Source organism: Rhinopithecus roxellana, chromosome 6, assembly GCF_007565055.1.
Source record: "Rhinopithecus roxellana isolate Shanxi Qingling chromosome 6, ASM756505v1, whole genome shotgun sequence".
NCBI lineage: Eukaryota > Metazoa > Chordata > Mammalia > Primates > Cercopithecidae > Rhinopithecus > Rhinopithecus roxellana.
The window spans coordinates 1,137,722-1,164,029 of NC_044554.1; the positions used below are offsets into that span (position 1 = coordinate 1,137,722).

Genomic DNA, 26,308 nt, shown 5'->3' on the forward strand with positions numbered 1-26,308 from the left:
AGGAGAATCGCTTGAACCTGGGAGGCAGAGGTTGCAGTGAGCCAAGATCAGGCCACTGCATTCCAGCCTGGGTGACAAGAGCGAGACTCTGTCTCAAAAAAAGAAAAAAAAAATGGCTTCTGGAACCTGAAGGAGGCAGGGTGTTCGGGGGTTATATGGCTTCATTCCCAACAGTCTGTCTGCCCAGGAAAATCCCAGTAGATGGGTGGGTGGCTTATACTCCATCAAGTGGCACTGATGATACTTAGCTCTCAGGGTGACTTCCAGTGGGGCAGAGAAATGATTGTCATGCACTGCCTGGCTCCTAGCAAGTACTCAATAACTAGCACTAATAACAGCTCACCATGATTTCAACCATTTAGCCATTACATCTTAAAAATCATGCTCAACAAAGTTGTTCGCTGAGAAGAGGAAGAGAGTGCTTTTCTGTGCTGAAGTTATTATTAAATCCTACACAGAATGATGTTCTCCATTCAGAATGCATTTCAGTTGAGGTTACTGACCAGAAAGGCAAGTTATGTGCTACTCTCAAAGAACAGCTTCCAAAAAGAAAGTCCAGCAGCAAACATTTCCACTCTATGAACAGTGAAACTAAATAATAATGTCTAGACACATATGGAAGAAGGCTAGTTTTTATTTTACTATATCTATTCAGGTCCAGAATAGAAACTAGGGCATACCCTAGGCTTTAATAATTTTTTAAGTGTTCATTTATAGCTTTATTTTATTTTTATTTTTATTTATTTTGAGATGGAGTCTCACTCTGTAGCCTAGTCTGGAGTGCAGTGTGCAATCTAGGCTCACTGCAACCCCCATCTCCCAGATTCAAGCGATTCTCCTGCCTCAAACTCCTGAGCTCAAGTTATCTGCCAACCTCAGCCTTCCAAAGTGCTGGGATTCTAGGCATGAGCCACCAGCACCCCGCCACATTTATAGTTTTAAAATCCATTTGTGAAAACAATCTCTCAAAACAGTAGATTTTGGTGACATGAACACAATATGCCATTTGTTGACCTTCTACTTGGTGCCCGTGTTGTTTTGAATTCCTATAAGAGTTCCTATAAGCCCATAATGACTTCAAGGTCATTGTCATCAGTCCTATTTTTTGGGATAAGAAAACAGAGGCTCAGATGTGATAGAACTCAGCACATTTTCAACTAAAATTCCAGGGCACATGAATCTAATGATGGTGCTTCCCTTTCGACAGTTATTCAACTCTTAGATAATGCATCTGTTATACTTAAAATAGCCCTGTAAAAATGGCTGGACACACGAAGGAAGCGACACATGGCTCTCAGGAGGGAAAGGGGATGCTGGCCTTGTTGATGTTTCAGCACGTGGCGGGCCGACAGACACAGTGGCCATCCTAAGATGCTCCTGGAAGGAAAGTGGGGCTTGCGGGGACTTTAGATGCCACCCGCCATCCCTGGGCCAAGCCTCGCCATGGCTCTGACCACTTCCAGTGACAAGGAACAGAGCAACTGGGAGATTAGCTCCTCATTAATTACTTAAGAATTGCCTAAGAATTAACTACCTAAGAATTACCTAAGAATTTCTGGCCTTTGGCTCAGAAAACAAACAAGCAAAATAAAGTCTCTTTGAAACTCCAGAGTTCATTGACTAATTTTTATTTCTTTGGTTGTTTTGAAGATAGGGTCTTGCTTTGACACCCAGGCTGGTGTGCAGTGGTGCAAGCATAGCTCACTTCAGCCTCAACCAGGCTCAAGGGATCCTCCTACCTCAGCCTCCTGGGTAGCTGGGATTACAGGTGTGTACCACCATGCCCAGCTAATTTCTTCATTTTTTGTAGAGTTGGGGGTCTCGCTATGTTGCCCAGGCTAGTCTCAAACTCCTGGTCTCAAGCAATCATCCCACCTCAGCCTCCAAAGTGCTGGGATTACAGAAATGAGCAATCATGCCTGGTCAACTGAATTTTCTAATGCCCAAATTAAATAGCATTCCTGGTCTCAGAAAGCAGAGAGAATGGGCCAGGGGCGGTGGCTCATGCCTGTAATCCCAGCACTTTGAGAGGCTGAGGCGGGTGGATCACAAGGTCAGGCGTTGAAGACCAGCCTGCCCAAGATGGTGAAACCTCGTCTCTACTAAAAATACAAAAAATTAGCCAGGCATGGTGGCACGTGCCTGTAATCCCAGCTACTCCGGAGGCTGAGGCAGAGAATTGCTTAAACCTGGAGGTGCAGAGGTTGCAGTGAGCTGAGATCATGCCACTGCACTCCAGCCTGGGTGACAGAGCAAGACTCCGTCTCAAAAACAAAAAAAAAAAAAAAAAAAAAAAAAGAAAGAAGAAGAAAGCAGAGAGACTGAATCTGATGTTTCAAAGTAACTGAGTGGTTAGAGCGCAGGTGATCAGGGCTTTACGTGGAAGAAATGTGGGAGACTTCACTGTAAACAACTTGCCAAAGTTCACCGATCGTTATTTCAAAATTTGCACTAAAGACTCCGTGTGTGTGTGTGTGTGTGTGTGTGTGTGTGTGCATGCTGTGTTGACAGGGGATACAAAAAGTCATTTTGCATTCTTAAGATCAAAAAAACATTCTCTGACTCCCCGAAGCACCTTCGCCCGTCCCTTGGAGAAAAATTTTGAAACAACAACACACACACACATAAAAAACAGCACCACCAAATCCTTTTTGAGGGACATTAAGGTGTTCTTGGGCTGTGGGAGGAGATGGTGATTAAACATAAGCCAAATACTGTTTTATTACCTACCATGCCTGCCTATCCTCAAAGTGTCAACTACAATGACGCATTAACAAGGGAATGAAATGCATCTTGAGGAGGTGGAGGTGGGGGTCCCAAATGCAGAGCCCTCGGCCCATGAGTTATGGGCCACGTGTGAGAAGGCGTATGGAGCGTCGTCACATCTGAAAGGCACTAAAAACTCACGAAGAGCAAAAAACCTGGACCCAACCTCCTCCATGCCCCGCAATACCCTGTCGGTCCAGCCCCTCACAGATTTTCCTGCAGTGTAAAAAAACACGGTGTATTGTATAGGACACGATGATCATCAGATACATCCAAGCCAAAAAGCAAACTGCAACACAATGTTTAAAAGAATATCAATCCATATGCTCACATAGGCTGTGATTATCTCCAGAGAGATACAGAAGAATCTTTTGACCGTGCTTGGCTGTCTCCAGAGCGGCTGGTGGGGAGAGGGACTTACTCCACAGTGTGTATCTTTGGACTATCTTGCCATTTGCATGCATTGTCTAGCTGAAAAAACTGCACTACCTATTAATTTTTACAACCTGCTAAATGTGAACGAGTACGTACACAAATGGTGATGGGAATAATACTTTATGTAATGCATAGTGTGGGACACGTGAGCCTCTGCGTTACGGTCTGCATGTCCACCTGCAAGGGCAGAGGCCTGGAATCCACGGCCTCGTGGGTCTGGTGATGCAAGAAGTGAGGCTAGTATTTCCTTTGTCAAAACAACAGCTGTTTCTTGCACAATATGCTGCCCACTGGCCGGTCTCAAGGTGTATGGAGATGGGGGGGGCGCGGAGAAAGAGGAGGAGAGCAGAAGTTGGAGGAGGAGGAGGAGGAGGGGGTGGTGACGGTGGCCACTGCTCATCACAGAAAACACCACCCAGCCAAGCCAGAACTCTCCTGAGGAGGACAGAGGAGAGCATCCACTCAGAACTATCTAGAACTCCTTTCCAGCTAGAAATACCTGCGGGCCCCTGGTCCCAGGTCCCAGGTCATGGGAAGCCGGCAGGCTAGCAGCAAACCGACAGGCTCAGAACCCGGCACTTGCAACGAGGGTGAAAGAGACAGAAACTTTACTGAGCAAATGTCTAGCAAGGTAGGGCACCTGGAAACAGAAAATGTGTTTTTATCTTTCCAAGAGATCACGGGGTCACTGACGTCAGGAGGCAATGAGGACCCACATGGGTCAGGTTTCAGTTCCACCCAGCCAGGCCCTTGGCAGCTGTGTGGCCCGGTCCACCTCACACCCCTAGCACTCACTGGACGGCAACTATCCCTCACCCAAGTCAATGGGACAAGCTAACCAAGAGCTTCCCAGGCGTAAACTCAGCAAGTGGGTAAGAAGAGCTTCAGAGGTCAAGGCCTTGCACAGAAGAGCTTCAGAGGTCAAGGCCAAGACTCAGGTCATCCATTGGAGGGCCAAGGCTCAGGTCATCCACTGGAGAGCCAAAGCAAAGGCCAAGGCTCAGATCATCCACCACAGGACCAAGGCCAAGGCCCAGGCCCAGGTAGTTCACCACAGGGGCAGGCTGGGCCTATCACCAAGTCAGCCTGGCTGCTACTGTTTCAGGTCAGAAACCAAGGGCTACGTGCACATAGGCATCCCTCATCCAGTGATGCTGGTGTACAGCTAGGGCGCTGTGGATAGCTGGAATCCTGTTTTCCTCACTGATTACAATTTCTGGGATGCTTTTTCTCCAATTCTGACAGCTCCTCAAAGGGCAAAGCTCCTAACATTTTAAATTTCTCTCTGCCCCGAACTCCAGCCTTTCTGCCAGGCATTTCAGATGTTATCAAAAAGAAAATTTAAAAAACTACCATGTAACCGGCTGTCTGCTTAATATAAATTGTGGGAAAATTTTTTTCCCAAATAAGTATTCTAATATCACCAGAGACTCATTTGGATTTGCTCACCATTTTTTTTTTTTTTTCTGAGCTGGTGTCTCACTCCATCGCCCAGGCTGGAGTGCAGTGGCACGATCTTGGCTCACTGCAAGCTCTGCCTCTTGGGTTCATGCCATTTTCCTGCCTCAGCCTCATGAGTAGCTGGGACTACAGGTGCCTGCCACCACGCCCGGCTAATTTTTTGTATTTTTAGTAGTGACAGGGTTTCACCATGTTAGTCAGGATGGTCTCAATCTCCTGACCTCATGATCCGCCCACCTTGGCCTCCCAAAGTGCTGGGATTACAGGTGTTAGCCACCGCACCCGGGCTTTTATTTATTTATTTATTTATTTATTTATTTATTTAGAGACAGTCTGGCTCTGTCGCCCAGGCTGGAGTGCAGTGGCACAATCTCGGCTCACTGGTTAACCTTCACCTCCAGGGTTCAAGCGATTCTCGTGCCTCAGCTTCCTGAGAAGCTGGAATTACAGGTGTGAGCCACTATGCCCAGTTAATTTTTATATTTTTAGTAGAGATGGGGTTTCGCCATGTTGGCCAGGCTGGTCTCAAAATCCTGGCCTCAAGTGATCTGTCCACCTTAGCCTCCCACAGTGCTGGGATTATAGGTGTGAGCTACCACGCCCGGCCTTAATTCACAAACATTTATTTGGAACATTCACTATAGACCAGTGTGGTGCCAGATGTGAGGATGACTGAGACACAGTTCCAGGCCCCAAGGAGAACACCCCCTGGGTCAGGAGGGCTGACAGCTTCTTTGAGTTCCCTCTCAGCGCCACCCAGAGTTCCCCTGCTGAGGATCTGAGCATGACCTGGATGAGGCACTGCCGGACTCTCATTCCACACAGGACTTCTATGAGAATTATGAGCCCAACGAGATCCTGGGCAGGTAAGGCCCAAGCTTTCCCCATGAAGTGCTGTCCTAGGCTCCAGCAGGCCCTGTAGGCTACAGCCAGCTCCGCTCCACCCCGAGTGCTGACCCCACTTTCATTCCCAAAATGCTGTCCACTTGAACAAACCCTTGGTTTGGGGTCCTGCCCTCCTGAAGCCAGGATAGATAAGAGAAACCTCTCCCAGCAAAAAGTTCCCAGGGCAGGTACAATGGCTCATGCCTGTACTCCCAGCACTTTGGGAGGCTGAGGCGGGAGGATTGCTTGAGGCCGAGTTCAAGATCAGCCTGGGCAACAGAGCAAGACCCTATATCATTTTTTATTTTTTAGACAGTTTCACCCTGTCATCGAGGTTGGCGTGCAGTGGTATGATCTTGACTCACTACAGTCTCTGCCTCCTGGGCTCAAGTGATCCTCCCACCTCAGCCTCCCTAGAAGGAGGGACAGCAGGTGTGTGCCACCACATGTGGCTAACCATCTCTATTAAAAAAAAAAAAAATGGGAGGCTGAGGCAGGAGAATGGCGTAAACCCGGGAGGCGGAGCTTGCAGTGAGCTGAGATCCGGCCACTGCACTCCAGCCCGGGCGACAGAGCGAGACTCCGTCTCAAAAAAAAAAAAAAAAAAAAAAAAAAAACAAAACAAAATAAAAAACAAAAAAACAGCCAGGCACTGTGGCTCACACCTGCAATCCTAGCACTTTGGGAGGTCGAGGCGGGAGGATCACCTGAGGTCACGAGTTTGAGATCAGCCTGGCCAACATGGTGAAACCCCATCTCCAATAAAAATACAAAAATTAGATGTGTGTAATAGCAGGCACCTGTAGTCCCAGCTACTCGGGAGGCTGAGGCAGCAGAATCGCTTGAACCCGGGAGGTGGAGGTTGCAGTGAGCCAAGATCGTGCCACTGCACTCCAGACCTGGGCGACAGAGTGAGACTTTCTCTCCAAAAAAAAAAAAAACGCGCTAAACTAGGAGTCACACGGCCTGAAAGCAGGCTTGTCACTCATCAGCTCTGGGCAAATCACCTGTCTGTGCGTGTATTTCTTCATCCACCATCCTCAACAGCTCAGAGGAAGACGGGTGAAACTGTAAATGTTGCGGCTGCTCGCCTGCGCATGCGCACTCCAGGAAGCCCAGCAGCCCGGCCTGGAGTTCCGATTGGCTGCACGTGAGGGTCAGTCCTCTGTGACGCCATAGGGGTGCGCCCTCAGTGACATCTTAGGGCGCGCCTTCAGTGACGTCAGAGGCGCGCACTTTCGGCGAAGTCACAGGCGCGGGCCTTCCGCAACGTCACAGACGGTATAGTGTCTGAAGTTGGTCAGTCTTCTCCTCGCAGTGGAGCCTGGTAACCCGGACCTCCTCTTCGGGTCCTGTGTGTTGCTGGCTGGAGAAGGGTAGTAAACTCCCACCCAGCACAGTGTTTATGTGAGTCAAAAATAGAAAACTGTGTCCGGTCTCTTCCCAGGTGGGAGGATCCTTTCAGGCCAAGAGCAGCCTGTTAACATGGCGCGACCCCATCTCTTTGGTCCCACCTCAGCTTCCCAGCTACTTGAACTCCAAGGTTCAAGGCTCCAATGAGCTGTGACCCCACCACAGCACTGTAGCCTGCAAGACTGAGGTAACCCCTGTCTAAAAAAACAAAAAAGAAAACCATCGAGTTGTGCAACAGGGAGAGACTGCTTAAAGAAAACATGAGGCTATTTGGGCCCTGTTATCCCAGCACTTTGAGAGGCCGAGGCGGGAGGATGGCTTGGGCTCGGGAGTTCCAGAACGGTCTGGGAACGTGATGAAACCCCGACTCTACAAAAGGTATAAAAATTATCTGGGCGCGGTGCATGTGTGGCCTAAGTTTTATATTTTTTGTAGAGATGGGGATCTCCCTATGTTGCCCAGGCCGGTCTCAAACTCCTGGGTTCACTGATACTCTTACCTTGGCCCTTCAGTCTTGTCAGGATTACAGGCATGAGCCACTGTGCCCCGCCTGGGTTAGGCTATTTAATAACATGAGAAAGTGTTCGGCCTGGCCTGGTGGCTCAGGCCTGTAATCCCAGTACTTTGGGAGGCCGAGGCGTGTGGATCACCTGAGGTCAGGAGTTCGAGACCAGCCTGGCCAATGTGGAGAATCTCGGTCTCTACAAAAAAAATGTAAAAATTAGCGGGGTGTGGTGACACATGCCTTTAGTCCCAGCTGCTCGGGAAGCTGATACTGGAGAATCGCTTGAACCAGTAAGTGGAGGTTGCAGTGAGCTGAGATCACACCACTGCACCCCAGCCTGGGCGACACATCAAGACGCTGAAAGTTTGAGACCAGCCCAGGCAATGTAGTGAACCCTTTCTTTACAAAACAAAAAAAAGCAAAAAAGCCAGGTGTAACTGTGTCTACCTATGGTCGCAGCTACTTAGGGGTCTGAGGCAGGAGGATCACTTGAAGCCAGGAGCTCAAGGCTGCAGTGAGCGATGATCATCCTGCTGCTCTCCATCCGAAGCAATAGAATGAAACCGTTTCTCTAGATAGCTGGGTAGATAGATAATTGATACGTAGTTTTCTTTCTTTCTCGTAGTTTTCTTTCTTTCTTTCTTTCTTTTCTTTCTTTCTTTCTTTTCTTTCTTTTCTTTCTTTTCTTTCTTTTCTTTCTTTTCTTTCTTTTCTTTCTTTCTTTCTTTCTTTCTTTCTTTCTTTCTTTCTTTCTTTTCTTTCTTTTCTTTCTTTCTTTTTTGAGACAGAGTCTTGTTCTGTCTAGGCTGGGGTGCAGTGGTACAATCTTGGCCCACCTGCTCACTGCAACCTCCACCTCCTGGGTTCAAGTGATTCTCCTGCCTCAGCCTCCTGAGTAGCTGGGAATTATAGGCAGGAGCCACCACGCCCAGCTAACTTTTTATATTTTTAGTAGAGGTGGGGTTTCCCATGTTGGTCAGGCTGGTCTTGAAATCCTGACCTCGTGATCCGCCTGCCTCAGGCTCCCAAAGGGCTGGGATTACAGGCGTGAGCCACTGCGCCAAGCCAACACGTAGTTTTCTATCAGAAATTGTTTTCCTAGATTTGAACATGTTTTTCTGAAGTAGCATTCAACACATCATCGTTTTACAGTGTTATTAGTTGTTAATATGATTTTGTTTTTCTGAAATTCAGTATCTTTCACAAAAGCAGTTTTGTCTTTCAAAGCACATAGAGAGGTCCTCAAGTGAATCTGTCTCATGTTGATGACCTTGGTACCATTTTGTCCACTTGATTGGAACAGTTAGTCGGTAATTTCAGGTCACTCTTGGTCTTAGAGGAAGAGCCCAAAGGCAACAAGCAAGGGCGCTGGTGTCCAGTTTCCTTCTAGAAGCATTTTCACCTTCCCTTAAAGTTTCCCTTGATGAGCATAGAAGTACTGTATGTACAATTGACCCAGTGCTGCCCTGGCAACTTTGTATATTAGGCCAGATTTACATTTCTTACCTTTATGAGAAGCACCCTGGTAGGCTAGTGCAGTTATGAAGTCTGATATCAGCTGCACTGTCCAGAAATGCAACATGGTCCAATCAAATAATATTCTCTGAGCTGGTTTCTTTAGGTGTAAAGTAAGAATAACAAGTGTACTCATCTAAAAAGACATCTTATTGTATCTGAGTGGTCTTTTATTTTCTATGAAACTGTCTTTAACACAATATTTTCATTTCCATACCACTTTTTTTTTTGAAATGGAATTTGTTTTTGTTTTATTTTTTATTTGCGATAGAGTCTTGCTGTTGTCACCCAGGCTGGAGTGCAGTGGCGTGATCTCGGCTCACTGCAACCTCTGCCTGCCAGATTCAAGTGATTCTCCTGCCTCAGCCTCCTGAGAAACTGGGATATAGGTGGTCATCACCACACCTGGCTAATTTATATATATATATACACACGTGTGTGTGTGTGTTTGTGTGTGTGTGTGTGTATATATATATATATTTTAGTAGAGATGAGGTTACATCATATTGCCCAGGCTGGTCTCAAACTCCTGACCTCAAGTGATCCACCCACCTCGGCTTCCCAAAGTGCTGGGATTATAGGCATGAGCCACTGAGCCCAGCTCCGTTTTAGACAAGGATTTCTTGGCCAGTCCTGGTGGCTCACTCCTGTAATCTGAGCACTTTTGGGAGGCAGAGGTGGGCGGATCAGCTGAGGTCAGGAGTTGGAGACCAGCCTGACCAACATGGAGAAATGGTGTCTCTACTGAAAATTCAAAATTAGCCAGGCATGGTGGTGCATGCCTGTAATCCCAGCTACTTGGACCTGGTAATTGAACCCTTCAGACCTGAGGATGAGAAACCTTGCCTCAGTTCTTAACCAGGTGATCAGCCCAGGGGTAAGGAAGGAGATGCTGGAAAAGAGGACCCATGAGAAGGGCCCCCTCCTGGAGTTTGAGTCCCACTCCCTCCTGCCCCGGCTTCTCCTCTCGAGGACTCCTCCCTGCTCTGCCCCACTCCTGGAACCATGGCCATGGGGGGCTGCATTTGAGTACAGGCCACAGTGGCAACCCTAAGCCCAAAGTGGGCACGCTCACCTGCACGGGATCCGAGTAACATGGCAGGAAGGGAGGGTGGAAGCCTCCTTGGAACCATGCCTCTCAGCCCCCTCTTGCCACTTGGGTGCATTGCTCCCTCACCCCACTCAGGCAGCGGCATGAGTTCAATGGGAGTGATGTCCAGCTCCCTCTGCTGCCTCTTTTTAGTCTTAGGGACACCATAACACTTTTCCTTCCCCAGCCCTGCCAACCTGGTGGGACATTGGACTTCCCTCTCCCAGGGTCCTGGGGACAGGCATATCCTGTATCATACCTGCAGAGAGACACTTCTTTTCTCCAGGGCTTGAGGATCAGCCAGGTTCCATGAGTTAAATGCAGATCTGAATCATATCAAGCTGAGATTGGGGCACAACTATCCTCTACTGAAAAGTAGTGAGGGATTCCAACGTGGTGAGAGGGAGAGTGGGGCAGAGCCAGACCAGACAAGGTGTGGCCACCTGGAAAAAGCCTGCCATCAAAGGCCTTGGTGAGTGCTGGGTGTGGTGGCTCACTCCTCAGCACTTTGGGAGGCTGAGATAGGTGGATCACTTGAGGTGAGGAGTTTGAGTACAGCCTGGGCAACATGGCAAAACCCCATCTCTGCTAAAAATACAAAAATTAGTTAGGCATGCTATGCTCCTGTAATCCCTGCTACTCGGGAGGCTGAGCCAGAAGAATCGCTTGAACTGGGGAGGCAGAGGTCGAAGTGAGACGAGATTGCACCACTGCACTCCAGCCTAGGAGACAGAGTGAAACTGTGTCTCAAATTAAAAAAGAAAGAAAGAAAATGGCCTTGGCAGAAGGAAAGGCCTGGCAGTGCCTTCCCTTGAGTTTCTGCTGGGTAGGTCTCTGCCATGAGGAGGCGCTTCCTTTTTCCTGTCCATGGCCCACAGCAAAGGAGTGTGTGCTTCTAAGGGGTTGGGTGGGGGACTGTTGACAGAACTGGAAACCTTCTTCAGGTGGGTTTCTTTTTTTTTTTTGTCCTTGTTGTTGAGATGGAGCCTCGCTCTGTCACCCAGGGTGGAGTGCAGTGGCACAATCTTGGCTCACTGCAACCTCTGCCCCACCCCAGGTTCAAGCAGTTCCCATGTCTCAGCCTCCTGAGTAGCTGAGATTATAGGCATGTGCCACCACGCCCGGCTAATTTTTGTGGTTTTTTTTTTTCAGAGACAGAGTTTCACCATGTTGGCAAGGCTGGTCTGGAATTCCTGACCTCAATTGATCCACCTACCTCGGCCTCCCAAATTGCTGGGATTACAGGCATGAGCCACTGTGCCCAGCCCCTTCCGGTGGGTTTTGAGGCTTCGTTACAATACTAGTTTCCCGTGGCTGCTGCAAAGAATTACCACACGCTAAATGTCAGTGCTTTTTATAAGGTGAAACAGATTATGTTGTGGGGCTTTTGTTGTGATGGTGATTTATTAGATTATTTAGTTTAAAGACAGTAATGCTCAGGTGTTGTAAAATTATAAAAACAATCTTCACATTTCATATATTTTTTTTGAGACAAAGTTTCACACTTGTTGTTCAGTCTGGAGTTGCAATCTCGGCTCACCGCAACCTCCACCTTCCGGATTCAAGAGATTCTCCTGCCTCAGCCTCCTGAGTAGCTGGGACTACAGGTGTGTGTCACTATGCCCAGGTAATTTTTGTACTTTAGTAGAGATGGGGTTTCACCATGTTGGCCAGGATGGTCTTGATCTCTTGACCTTGTGATCTGCCCACCTCGGACTCCCAAAGTGCTGGGATTACAGGTGTGAGCCACCCCTCAGCCCACATTTTATAACTTTAAAGGAGTATTAATGGTAATCGCCTTAGGGAAAGACTCTTTTGTTGTAAAACATAAGTATGATGTTCAAGTATATTGTACAGCAAAGGACGTTAAACCTAAGTCAGCACTAATGTCTTATATGGTACACTTTAGTACCAATATTAATGTTCAGCAAATTGACCTTAACACATAGTGATAGCAAAAAAATGGAGCTGTTCTGATGATAGACCATTGTTTTTTTCTGATTTTAATACTTATCATGCTCTTGACTTTTTCTTTTTTGTCTTTGAAACAGAGTCTTGCTCTGTCACCTAGGCTGGAGTGCAGTGGTGTGATCATAGCTCACTGCAACCTCCACTATTCAGCTTCAAGCGATCCTCCCACCGCAGCCTCCCTAGTAGCTGGAACTACAGGCGATTGCCACCACACCTGCCTGATTTTTGTATTTTTTGTAGAGATGGGGTTTCACCATGTTGGCCAGGCTGGTCTCAAACTCCTGACCTCAGGTGATGCACCTGCCTCAGCCTCCCGAAGTGTTTGGGTTACAGGCATGAGCCACTACATTTGGCTACCTCTTGACTTTTTATAGCTGTTATGTTATTTTAATCTTAAGTAAATAAATGCTAGCTGAAATTATACAGTTCAGGAGAATCTTCTGCTTCTGTTACTAAAAAAAATTATTTTGATAAGTCCAATAAGGTTACACTAATGTTTATGTTTGGAAAATATTACCTTTTCCAGCCAGGCATGGTGGCTCATGCCTGTAATCCCAACATTTTGGGAGGCCGAGGTGGATGGATCTCTTCAGGTCAGGAGTTCAAGACGAGTCTGACCAATATGGTGAAACCCTGTCTCTACAAAAATACAAAAATTAGTCCGGTGAGGTGGTGGTGAGCACTTGTAATCCCAGCTACTCAGGAGGCTGAGACAGGAGAATTGCTTGGACCCAGGAGGTGGAGGTTGCAGTGAGCCGAGATACTGCCACTGCACTCCATCCTGGGTGACAGAGCGAAACTCCATCTCAAAAAAAAAAAGAAAATATTACCTCTTCCATTTAGTACTGTATGTATTAAATAATATTAGCTGGTATGTTTTTATGGCTTTATGGGTTCAGATTTCTGTAGATATTCTGGCTGTATCTACATTGCCTTAAAGTAATGGGATATTTCTTTTGTTTTTGTTTTGTTTTTTTTTTTCAGCTGGAGTTTCGCTCTTGTTGCCCATGCTGGAGTGCAATGGTGTGATCCTGGCTCACTGCAATCTCTGCCTCCCAGGTTCAAGTGATTCTCCTAGCTCAGCCTCCTGAGTAGCTGGGATGACAGGCACCTGCCACAGCACCTGGCTAATTTTTGTATGTTTAGTAGAGATGGGGGTTTCACCATGTTGGCCAGACTGGTCTTGAACTCCTGACTTCGTGATCTGTCTGCTTTGGCCTTCCAAAGTGTTGGGATTACAGGTGTGAGCCACCATAGCCAGCCTGTCTTTTCTTTTCAAAGCCACCCTTGGTGAAGAAATGTAAAATATGCACTAGTGAATATTACTTTGCTGTATATTGCCTAGTGAATATTAATGTTTATTCTCACCTTTCAGACATGGACTTATGAATTCAACATGTGAAGATTTACAAATTGATAAACAAGCTTTTCGGGAGGTAGGTATTCAGTCTTAAGTCAGATTAGAAGATTATGTGGAATAATTATTATGTCCATGATACCCAGGATATAAGAAGGTTCCTTTTAGAATATGGAGCTATGAATATCATCTCTTAATTGTTACATGTGTTTTGAAAGAAATAGAAATATAATTGATTTTCTTTCTTGTTTTGGCTGTGGAGTGGAGTGTGGACAGAAAAGAATGGAATCACACTGTTTAGATTTACTAAAATGGGAGGATTGCCAGCAAGATCATATCCCTAGTCTCCCCATAACAAATGGCACCAGCTAGCTGTTCTTCTTTTTTTTTTTTTTGAGATGGAGTTTTCCTCTGTTGCCCACACTAGAGTGCAGTGGTGTGATCTCAGCTCACTGCAAGCTCCATCTCCTGTGTTCAAGCAATTCTCCCTGCCTCAGCCTCCCAAGTAGCTCACACCTGCCTAATTTTTTATTTGCAGTGGAGTTTGGTTTTCGCCATGTTGGGCCAGGCTGGTCTGGAACTCCTGACCTCAGGTGATCTGCCAGCCTTGGCCTCCCAGAGTGCTGGGATTACAGGTGTGAGACACCATGTCCTGCCTGCTAGTGGTTCTTGAGCATACTGTGTTCTGCTTTTTCCTAGCTTTAATGAATGTCTGGTTCTTCCTTTTTTTGTGCAGTGAGTGTCAGCATTGTTTCAGTAATACATTCTGGATCTTAGAAATTTTATTAGTCACAGGTGCTGAGCACGGTGGCTCACGCCTGTAATCCCAGCACATTGGGAGGCCAAGCCGGGTGGATCACGAAGTCATGAGATCGAGATCATACTGGCTAACATGGTGAAACCCCTTCTTTACTAAAAATGTAAAAAATTAGCCGGGCATGGTGGCAGGCACCTGTAGTCCCAGCTACTTGAGAGGCTGAGGCAGGAGAATGGCGTGAACCCGGGAGGCGGAGCTTGCAGTAAGCTGAGATCGCACCACTGCACTCCAGCCTGGACAACAGAGTGAGACTGCATCTCAAAAAAAAAATACTAGACACAGGAAAAGAAAAATACTGCCTATTTTACCTATTTTATAATAATATTTAATAACCCAAGTTATTAAATCCGTTAGATTGAGAAAACTTGTATTCCTGTGATTTCAATAGTGAAGGTAGTATGGTATGCCAGAATCACTAAATTAAGAAAGATGGTGGATCAGCTTTTTTGCAAAAAAATTTGGTAAGTCTGTTTTTTTCGCCTTCAACTAAATTATATTATTGAGTAGTGTTTTTTATAATGTTTTATTTTAGGAAAGTAAATACAATGAGTAGGACTCAGCTCCAGTTTTCTCTTACTGTTTTGTTTTTGAGACAGAGTTTCGCTCGTGTTACCCAGGCTGGAGTGCAGTGGCTCAGTCTCAGATCATTGCAACCTCCACCTTCCAGGTTCAAGCAATTCTCCTGCCTCGGCCTCCCAAGTAGGTAGGATTGCTGGCACCTGCCAACATGCCCGGCTAATTTTTGTATTTTTAGTAGAGATGGGGTTTCACCATATTGGTCAGGCTAGTCTTGAACTCCTGACCTCAGGTGATCCACTCACTTCAGCCTCCCAACGTGCTGGGATTATAGCCATGAACCACCATGCCCAGCCTCTCATACTGTGTTTTTTTTGTTGTTGTTGTTGTTTTGTTTGTTTGTTTTTTTGAGATAGAGTCCAGGCTGGAATGCAGTGGTGTGATCTCAGCTCACTGCAACTTCTGCCTCCTGGGTTCAAGTGATTCTCTTGCCTCAGCCTCCTGAGTAGCTGAGATCACAGGCATGTACCACGACATCCAACTAATTTTTTTTTTTTTTTTTTTTGTATTTTTTGTAGAGACGGGGTTTCACCGTGTTGGCCAGGCTGATCTTAAACTCCTGACCTCGGGTGATCCACCTGCCTTGGTCTCCCAAAGTGCTGAGATTATAGGTGAGAACCACTCCACCCAGCCAGGAGTGGATTACTTTTATGGTTCACATTTTTAGACCATATAGAACAACTTCCTGACATTGCCATGGCATTTGTAAACTGCCATGCTGTTGGTGGGAGTGTAGCAATGAGGATAACTAGAGGTCACTCTCATTGATATCTTGGTTTTGGTGGGTTTTGGCTGGCTTTTTTTTTTTTTACTACAACCCATTTTATCAGCAAGGTCTTTGTGACCTGTATATTGTGCCGACCTCCTCCCTCATCCTGTGACTTAGAATGCCTTAACCATCTGGGATTGCAGCTCAGTAGGTCTCAGCCTCATTTTACCCAGCTCCTATTTAAAATCGAATTGCTCTCATTCAAACGCCTCTGACAGTATTGCTGCTTTCTTTACGGTTCCTGAAAGGGAGAGAGGAAATCTTAGGTTTTTTCATGGCTGTGAACCACTGCCAGTATTGAGGAAATATTTACTACTTCCAGCCTCATAATCCTGCAGTCATTTGGCACCTGTGAGTCAGGTGCAGTGGGGAACTGTCCCATACATTCTGGAGCATTCAGTTTGGTGGGGAAACATGAGTAGTAAGTAGGAGATATTTACCATGTAAGGTGTTAAGGTCTGGGATAGAATTAAGTAGAATAAGGGGATGGGGAGGCAGGGGGTGTGATTGGGGCAGCCTTGAGAATATGTGAGGAGCACATTCTGCAGTTGGCCTCACCTCTTTCTAAAACTTCCACTTTTTACTCTCAACTTCAACAATTGGTTCTTGTTTATTTTATAGAAAGTTTGTGAGAATTAGGTTTATATATTTTCTTGTTGAATTAACGAATAATTTAACATCACTCTCTAGTGGGACTGAAAGCTTCTAATCCTTTACTGTTATTTGTTTATGGACATATTTGTTTTTACAGCTATGATAATTATTTCATTTTGTGTGGTTTCTCAAAAACACATGTGTTTCTTACATCAAAGAGTTCCTATAGTAGAGTCCTTCAGATTTGGTGCTAATAACATGAAGAATTTAAGACAAGTCTTGAGATGTTAGAGGAAAGCCAATCTAAGAACAAAGAAATTAATTACTAATTTATTTTGAGTTGACATTTAAGTTGAGGTGTGGAGGTGGAGGAGACAGATAAATAAGTTTGGAAATAAGGAGAAAGATCGGGGAATAGGTATAATTTTGGATTTTATAGTGGTGGTTTGATAGCAGTTGTTGATACCGCCAAAATAATTCATCAGTGAGCTCCCTGACAGCTCCCTGACCTTTCCTTTTAAAGAAACAGGGTTGGCCAGGCGTGGTGACTCACACCTGTAATCTCAGCATTTTAGAAGGCCGAGGCAGGTGAATCACCTGAGGTCGGGAGTTTGAGACCAGCCTGACCAACATGGAGAAATCTTATCTCTACTGAAAATACAGAATTAGCTGGGTGTGGTGGTGTGTGCCTGTAATCCCAGCTATTCGGGAGGCTGAGGCAGGAGAATCACTGGAACCTGGGAAGCAGAGGTTGCAGTGGGCTGAGATCACACCATTGCACTCCAGCCTGGGCAACAAGAGTAAAACTCCATCTCAAAAAAAAAAAAAAAAAAAAAAAAAGAAAGAAAAGAAACAGGGTCTTGTTATGTTGTCTGGGCTTGACTAGAAGTCCTGGGCTCAAGTTATCCTCCTGCTTCAGTCTCCTAAGTAGCTGGGGCTACAGGCACATGCCAGCATGCCCAGCTTTGAGTCACTGCCACCTATCATGTTGCAAAATATTTAAATGTTACATATAGAGGTGCAAGGGAGATCTATATATAAACAGCACCATGTAAATTGCTTGAATCCTTTTTTTAGAGTTCTGTTTGGATGTGGCTTCAGAGCAGGGATTAGTCAATTCATTTTTACTTTTTTTTCTTTTTTCTTTTTTGAGGTGGATTCTCACTCTGTTGCCCAGGCTGGAGTGCAGTGGCAAAATCTCAGGAATGTTGGTTGAAGTAGATAGAGTCTTGCTTACTGATTGAGGTTGTGCATCTGTGTATGTTTGTTGGGACTGAGTTATAAGGGAGAGGAAAAGTTTAAGATGATACAGCAATCTGCTTCTGGCTGTGCTGTGGGACAGTTCATCTAAGATTCAGAAATATAATTGAGCTGGTTTGGGGGAAAAGTGACATTTGCATATTTATCTTACAAAAAAGATGACTTTGGAGACATCCAGGTGGTCTCACCTGAATGCCTGAAAATTGCTATTTTCAAAATCCAAGTCACCAAAATGATTTTTTTCACTGTAAAATGGCAGAATGGATTATGTTTAAAAATTGGCCGGGTGCAAAACAGTATGGCAATTCCTCAAGGATCTAGAACTAGATGTACCATATGACCCAGCCATCCCACTACTGGGTATATACCCAAAGGATTATAAATCATGCTGCTATAAAGACACATGCACACGTATGTTTATTGCAGCACTATTCACAATAGCAAAGACTTGGAATCAACTCATGTGCATCTGTGACAGACTGGATTAAGAAAATGTGGCACATACACACCATGGAATACTATGCAGCCATAAAAAGGATGAGTTTGCATCCTTTGTAGGGACGTGGATGCAGCTGGAAACCATCATTCTTAGCAAACTATCACAAGAACAGAAAACCAAACACCGCATGTTCTCACTCATAGGTGGGAACTGAACAATGAGATCACTTGGACTCGCGAAGGGGAACATCACACATCGGGGCCTATCATGGGGAGGGGGGAGGGGGGAGGGATTGCATTGGGAGTTATACCTGATATAAATGACGAATTGATGGGTGCTGACGAGTTGATGGGTGCAGCACACCAACATGGCACAAGTATACATATGTAACAAACCTGCACGTTATGCACATGTACCCTAGAACTTAAAGTATAATAATAAAAAAAAAAAAAAAAAGAATTTCTCCCAACAACAACAACAACAACAACAACAAAATTGGCTGGGTGCAGTGGCTCATGCTTGTAATCCCAGCCCTTTGGGAGGTTGAGGCGGGTGGATTACCTGAGGTCAGGAGTTCAATACCAGCCTGGCCAACAAGGCAAAACCCCATGTCTATTAAAAATACAAAAATTAGCCAGGTGTTGTGGTGCAAACTTGTGGTCCCAGCTACTCAGGAGGCTGAGGCAGGAGAATATCTTGAACCTGGGAGGCGGAGGTTGCAGTGAGTCGAGATTGTACCACTGCACTAAAGCCTGGACGACAGAATGAGACTCCATTTCAAATAATAATATTAAGCAGTGAAAAGTTGTGTGAGAAAGACCTGTAAATATCTTCTAAATGTTTTATTATAGTACTAATATCAACTGTTTTTACAGACCAGAATTTCTTACTCACAATACAACTGAAGTTACTCAGCCAAGAACAAATACAACAAATAGTTGTGAAATTCTTTTTAAAAGCACATATTAATCTTGAAGCTTTTAAAAATTAATCTTTTAAAATGATGGAACTGCTCCTTTGTTCACCTCCCCAAAAAATCTTTTGCAGAAGCTCAGTATAGGCACTCTGATTTATCAATATGAGCAGATGCAGTGTAGGGATAACCCAAGCTTTTTTTTTTTTCTGCCGTTTTTTGATGCAGCGTCTCACTCTGTCACCCAGGCTGGACTGCAATGGTGTGATCTCGGCTCGCTGCAACCAGGCTCAAGCAATTCTCCTGCCTCAGCCTTCCAAGTAGCTGGGATTACAGTCTAAGTTAGCCATGCTTAGCTAAGTTTTTTTAGTTTGTGTAGAGACGAGGTTTCACCATATTGGCCAGGCTGGATTCAGGTGATCCTTCTGCCTGAGCCTCCCAAAGTGCTGGGATTACAGATGTGAGTCACCGCACCTGGCATTAAGCTTTGAACTTTAACCAGTGGTATCCAAGAGAAATACAATGTGTGCTGCAAATGCAAGCAACATACCTAATTTTATATTTTCGAGTTCAACCTGAAATCATTATAAATAAATACGCAATGAAGTATTTCACATTCTTCATTTGCATATATTCTTTTCGTTGACAATTGGTGTGTCTTTCATACTCACAGCATATTTCAGTTTGAAGTAGCCACATTTCAACTGTTCAGTGATAGCAGTTATTATTTGCCTTTAAACCTTAGTGTTTGTTCATGTGTGCCCTGTTCCTAAAGTGGCAAATACTGTAATTCTGGCCTGCACACGAATGTCACAGCCTAATAGAAAATATCTAATACGCCTCTGTTGAACAAATAATGTTATTTTCTTTTTTGGGGTAATGAAGTTTTGATCTTGTTCCCCAGGCTGGAGTACAGTGGCGCGATCGTGGCTGACTGCTACCTCTGCCTCCTAGGTCAAGTGATCCTTCTGCCTCAGCCTTCTGAGTAGCTGGGATTCCAGGTGCATGCCACCATGCACGACTAACTTTTGTATTTTTATTAGAGATGGGGTTTTGCCATGTTGGCCAGGCTGGTCTTGGAGCCCTGTCCTCAAGTGATCTGCCCACTTCGGCCTCCCAAAGTGTTAGGATTACAGGCATAAGCCACCGTGCCCGGCCTAGTTTCTTTATTAGAGCTCTAAGTGTACCTTTCTTTCTTTCTCAACAGATCTGGAACAGATGCCAGCAAAGGAGGTGAGGATGGGCAGAAGAGGAGGCTGAGCAGCAAGTGAATAGAAGCGCTCAACCTCAGAGGAGGAGAGTTCCATGTCTTTATTGGTAGTATTCAAATGTGGTTCATACTGGAGTTATTTTCTGTGGCTGCATGGTACAACTACTCTGAAATCCATGGGTGAGGGGAAACAACTCCTACTAAACCTTTGAGATGCTGAGTTTTATTTTAAAGTAAAGGAAATATTACAAGATTTTCTGAAATTACCAACCTTTAGCAATATTTTCAGACCTTCTCCAACATTTTCCTTTGTCAGCAGTCAGAGATGACCTCCACACTGAGGTGAATCTTCCACTCCCCTTACCCTTTTCCTTCTCTCTCTTTCCCTTCTTTCTTCATTCAGTAACTCCAGTTAGCCTTCATTATCTCCAAGTAGACTTCTGTCCTCATCCACAACTCCTCCACACAAGCCCTGAACACCTGTCCATGTAAGTGACATCCTATATGCCTTTATTTTTATTTTTGAGACAGAGTCTCGCTCTGTTGCCCAGTCTGGAGTGCAGTGGCATGATCTCAGTTCTCTGCAACCTCTGCCTCCCAGGTTCAAGGGATTCTCATGCCTCAGCCTCCCAAGTAGCTAGGACTACAGGCATGCACCACCATGGGCAGCTAATTTTTATAGTTTTTGGTAGAGATGGGGTTTCACCATGTTGGCCAGGCTGGTCTTGAACTCCTGATCTCAAGTGGCCCACCCACCTCAGCCTCCCAAAGTGCTGGGATTACAGGTGTGAGCCACGGTGTCTGATGGGTGATTTACTATTTATAAGAACATGAGCTTACTACGTGTGTAACATTTATCCCTGTGTTTTAGTTGAAAGTTTACTGAGGTGGTATGAAGTTTGGTGATTACATCTGGCCTCTCAGGGAAATGGCCAAGTTTTTCAGATTTTCAGCTGTATTATGTGAGGATGTTTGTCAGCTTCATTGCTTGCTACTGGGAAATAAGTTATAAAGGGAAATTTTTTAATAAAACGAAATAGATTCAGATTGAGCGTGGTAGCTCATGCCTGTAATCCTAGCACTTTGGGAGGCCAAAGTAGGTGGATGCCTGAGCTCAGGAGTTTGAGACAATCCTCAGCAACATGGTGAAACCCCATCTCTTCTAAAATACAAAAAAAAAAAAAAAAAAAAAAAAAAAAAGCTGGGAGTGGTGGTGGATGCCAGCTACTGGGGAGGCTGAGGCATGAGAGTTGCTTAATCCTGGGAGGTGGAGGTCGCAGTGAGCTAACATTGCACCACTGCCAGCCTGGGTGACAGAGCAAGACCCTGTCTCAAAAAAAAAAAATAGATTTACTCAGGGAAGGGGATCCACTGTTAGTAAAATATGTCTAGTACCACATGCTTTTTGGTCTCCTAATGACCTATCAAACTGCAGGATTTTTGGCTTTGTAATATATTCAGTTCCACATTTATTCATTCAAGAACAGAAGGCTTTTTATATCCCCATTGTGTGCCAAGTACTGGGTGGGACAATAGGTGACAGAGGTCAACAAATCCCTGATCCCAGGATTTCACAGTGGATGTTGGAATTTAGTGCCATTTAGCTTCATTCAATTCTGCCATAGTCCCAAGATTTTCCAAGATCATCCTGTACTCCAGTGTCTGGTTGATTCAACTTCAGAATATATCCCAGAGTCTGTCCTTCTTCACTCCTCACTGCTGCCACACTGGACCCATCTGCCATCATCTCTCACTTGGATTATCTCTGTAGTCTCCTAACTGGTTTCCTTCTTTCCATGCTTGCCTCTTTCAGTCTACTGTCTCTCTCTTTCTTTTTTTTTTTTTTGTTATTTGAGACAGAGTCTTGCTTTGCTGTCAAGGCTGGAGTGTAATGTTGTGATCTTGGCTCACTGCAACCTCCGCCTCCCGGGTTCAAGTGATTCTCCTGCCTCAGCATCCCTACTAGCTGGGATTATAGGCATGAGCCACCAGGCCTGGCTGATTTTTTGTATTTTCAGTAGACAGAGAGTTTTGCCATGTTGGCTAGGCTGGTCTTGAACTCCTGGCCTCGAGTGATTCACCTTCCTCGGCCTCTCAGGCGTTGGTATTACAGGCATGAGCCACCCTGCCCTCTCAGTCTACTCTCAGTATGGCAGCTAGAACAATCCTTTTACAGTGGAATTCAGATCATGTTTACCCCTCTGTTCAAACTCTCAAATGACTTTGTTTTCTACATGATCGGGTCCCCTACTACCTGGCTCACTGTGCTTCCTGCTACTCTCCTGCTCTTACTCCTCTTTATAAACACTGAGCTCATGGCGTTTCCTTTAACATGCCAGGCATGCTTGACCTTGTCCTGTCTCTGGGCCTTGCTGTTCCCTCTGCCTGGAACATTCTTCCCCTAATGTCTGCATGGCTCACTCTCACTGCTTTGGATTTTGGCTTAAAAGTCAGCTATCAAGGGTCTCCAGGCTGCTCTGCATAAAATATATCCTCAACTCATATTTCCTATTTGATATTTGACTCCTCTTCCTCTTTCACTAAAATGTAAGCTCCATGAGGGAAGGGGTTTTGTCTGGTTTGCTCTGTTGTATACCTAAATACCTGCAAGGTGCTCAGTAAATATTTTTTGGTTCAATGACTAAATCAGTCTATTATTGAATCAGTCGATGTTCTCTATAGCAGGGACTTCTCATACCGGTAGTGCATATCTGTATGATAGCTGGTGTAGGGAGGGACATGGTCAGAATGGCTCTGTGTGGAGTAGTTTTGCTTAGTATAATCCCAGCAGGCTTCTATTGGGGTTAAGCCACAGTTTTAGCCTTATTAGTATCACTCTTTTTTTTTTTCCTTTGAGGCAGAGTTTTGTTCTTGTTGCTTAGGCTGGAGTGCAATGGTGCGATCTCGGCTAACTACAACATCTTCCTCTCGGGTCCAAGCAATTCTCCTGCCTCAGCCTCCCAAGTAGCTGGGATTACAGACATGTACCACCACACCTGGCTAATTCTGTATTTTTAGTAGAGACAGGGTTTCTTCATGTTAGGCTGGTCTCAAACTCCCCACCTCAGGTGATCTGCCTACCTCAGCCTCCCGAAATGCTAGGATTACAGGCGTTAGCCACTGCACCCAGCAAGTATCACTCTTTAATCATAAAATCAGAGGATGTTAAGATTGGAAGGGATCTGGGAGACTATTTGCTCCACTTTTCTCATTGATGAGAGAATAACAGAGCCTTGAAAAGTAAGTTAATTACTCACAATCGTAAAGCTATACAGGTCAATTTGAAATTAGGCTTCTGACATCAGATTCTGTAGTCTTTCCTACATGTGTTCTCCCCAGACTGAGACAGTTCATGGGCCTTCAGGATTGACAGTTTTCTCTCCAGTATCTAAACAGTAGCTTTTATCTGGAAATTCTAGGTTAGCATAGATGGACGATGACCCTCCAATGTGTGGAAAATCCCAAAGGTTGACCATTGTCAGTGGGAACTCCCTCAGATGTGTCAGGAGCACCACAGGCACGCTCACTCCTCCATTCACTGGAGCTATGTAGGGTGGAAAGGAAACCCAAATCAAGACGCTATGCTGCTTTAGTTCTTTTATTGCATGTCACAGTCCAGTGTGTCTCCATTTAAATTCAGATTTTTTGATAAATTGTCAGACCTTTGAGCCAGACGTCTTGATCTTACCAACTGTTCCTTTTCTCTCTTTTCTTTTCTTTTCCTTTCCTTTCCTTTCCTTTCCTTTTTCCTTTCCTCTTTCCTTTCCTTTTTCTTTTCCTTTTTCCTTTCCCCTTTCCTTTCGGGGTTTTACCATGTTGGTCGGGCTAGTCTCGATCTCCTGACCTTGGGTGATCCACCTGCCTCGGCCTCCCAAAGTGCTGGGATTATCGGGGTGAGCCACTGGACCCAGCCTGGGCCTGCTTCTTTCTTTCTCTTTTTCTTTTTTCCAGTAGCAGCTTAAAAGTGGTGCCTTATTTAGACACAAGCAAAAAGATATTAGCCCAGCTTTGGAAATAGGTATGAGGTCACATATGATTTTCCTAGTTTCTCTTCTCCCTTCACTTTTTCTCTCTTGATAGTATGTTAATTGTATTCTCTCTCTGAATCTTTTTTCCCCATTTATTTGGCAGACATTTTTACTTGTCTTGAAAGAGTAGGGGAAGAGCTGTTTTTAGGACTCTTAAGGGTACAGTATGGACGACAGTCTTGGCTAATGGTAACCAGATCCATGGAGCTGGGGTCAGCGTGAGCTGGAATGAGTTCAAATTAGAAAAGCACTGGCGCTCAGTGGCAGGAATGCAGGTGACCGCAAATTGTTAAACACATCTGCAAAGGGATACTGACATCATCCTCAGAATCTGTGGGGAATACACAGAGCGTGTAGACCCATTCCTCTTTGACCCTATAAAAATTATTTAAAGAGTAATACCCTGAGTGGTTTTCTAGCCAACTTTCCTGCTCATTTATCTTTGAGGACAACATGCCTCGAGCTCCACAGGCCCCAGAGATGAATGGGTTCTGCATTTGGAAGTGCTGACGCTGAGAGACTAGGTCTTGGTAGACCCCAAGAGGTCTGCTTTTCCTCTGCTCATTGTCCCTACTTTTCCTGGCATCTGGCATTGCTGTTTCAATGGGTTGTTCTTTGCTGTTTAAGTTGTTTGGTAGTGGTGTGTCAGGATTTGGGTTTTCTGAATACTTTCCCAGCTGATTACTTGAGTAGTGGTAAGGGAGGAGCTGTCATGGGGCTGTTCTGGAGCTGTTGAGGTTGGGTGTCTGTCTGGATTCTCACAGCTCATCTTCTGAGGAGAATGCTGTTCTCATTCTGCTGCCTTTGGTGGTGCTGTGTGTCGCTCTTTAGATGTGGGTGCAGGTGAGTTGGGGGAATTAATGAGATATTTTTTAGGTGTTTTATACAAAGTAGTCTGCACTACAGGATTCATTGTGACTTTTTACCTTACTTCTCTTACTTACAGCACATACTTCTCTGATAGCCTTTGCTGTCTTTCTCATGCGTTTGATTTTCCCAGCTCCTCTTGGTTGAATTTATGTAAGGGCTCTGCTATGGTTTAAATGTGCCTCTGAAAGTTTATGTGCTGGAAAGTCAGTTCTCAATGCAACAGTTGGTATGTGGGGCCTAATAAGAGCCCTGATGAATGAATTAATGTTATTATTGTGGTAATAGTTTAGTAATCACAAGAGTGGACTTATTATAACAGAGAATTCAGTCCCTCTTACCCTTTTGCTTTTGAAATCCCACTCTCTTGTCCTTCTGCCATGCGACGATGCGGCAAGAAGACCCTCACCAGATGCAGGCCCTTCAACCTTGGACTTCCTAGCCTCCAGAACTGTACAAAATACATTTTTTCTTTTCCTTTTCCTTTTTCCTTTCCTTTCCTTTCTTCCTCCCTTCTTTTCCTTCCTTTCCTTTCCTTCCCCTCCCTCCCCTCCCTCCCCTCCCTCCCCTCCCTCCCCTCCCTTCCCCTCCCTTCCCTTCCCTTCCCTCTCCTCCCCTTCCCTGCCTTCCCCTTCCCTCGCTTTCCTCCTTCCCTCCTTTTCTCCTTTCCTTCCTTCCTTTTCCTTCCCTTCCCCTTCTCCTCCTTCTTTCCTTTTTTTCTTCCTTCCTTCCTCCTTCCTTCCTTCCTTTTTATAAATTATGCAGTCTGTGGTATTCTTTTAGAGCAGCATGAAATGGACAAAGGCTCCATTTTCAAGAGCAAGCCCTTTTGTAGTTTCTGAGCCAATTATAACTGCAAAGGAAGTTCTATAGGTAGCCTCAGATCCACCACCTGGGAAACATGCTACCAGGCAGACCTAGGATCTAGGATTCAATCAAGTGCTGGGCAACATGATACCTCTGCAATTTAGCACCTCTCTGTATACCTACAGTTGGCTCAGCTCATCAGGGCTACAACTACCCGTCATATCCTAGTGTTTCTTGCAGGCAGAAGCCTTGCCTAAACCCTAAGCTGCTTGTTTACTAGAGTATTAGGCATGGGTTGGGACAATGATTCTAATCAGAGAAATTGGCTCCAGTGAGGGCAGGTTTGCAATCCAAGGCATGGCATGCATAGGGCTGGTGAAATTCAGGGTGATTAAAGCAAAAGCTTCAGAACAAGAAAGACTTGTGCTTTTCCTTGAACATGGAACATTCTGTCTTGTGCTTTTTTTGGAGGGGGTTCAAATATAACAAAAGAAATGTGATGAACCTCCATGTATCCAAACCCAGATTAAGCAGTTATCTCCATTTTGCCAGATTTGTTTCATCTTATTCAATCTCCCTAAAAATTTGTTTGTACAGGAAAAACTAGATATATACTGAATTACCACCCTA

At 45.1% G+C, this 26,308-nt stretch overlaps 1 pseudogene; it reads left to right on the forward strand.

Moving 5' to 3' along the window:
- Positions 1-2,786: 2,786 nt before the first annotated feature.
- LOC104673653 overlaps positions 2,787-26,308 on the forward strand; it is a 49,417-nt pseudogene continuing 25,895 nt past the window's right edge.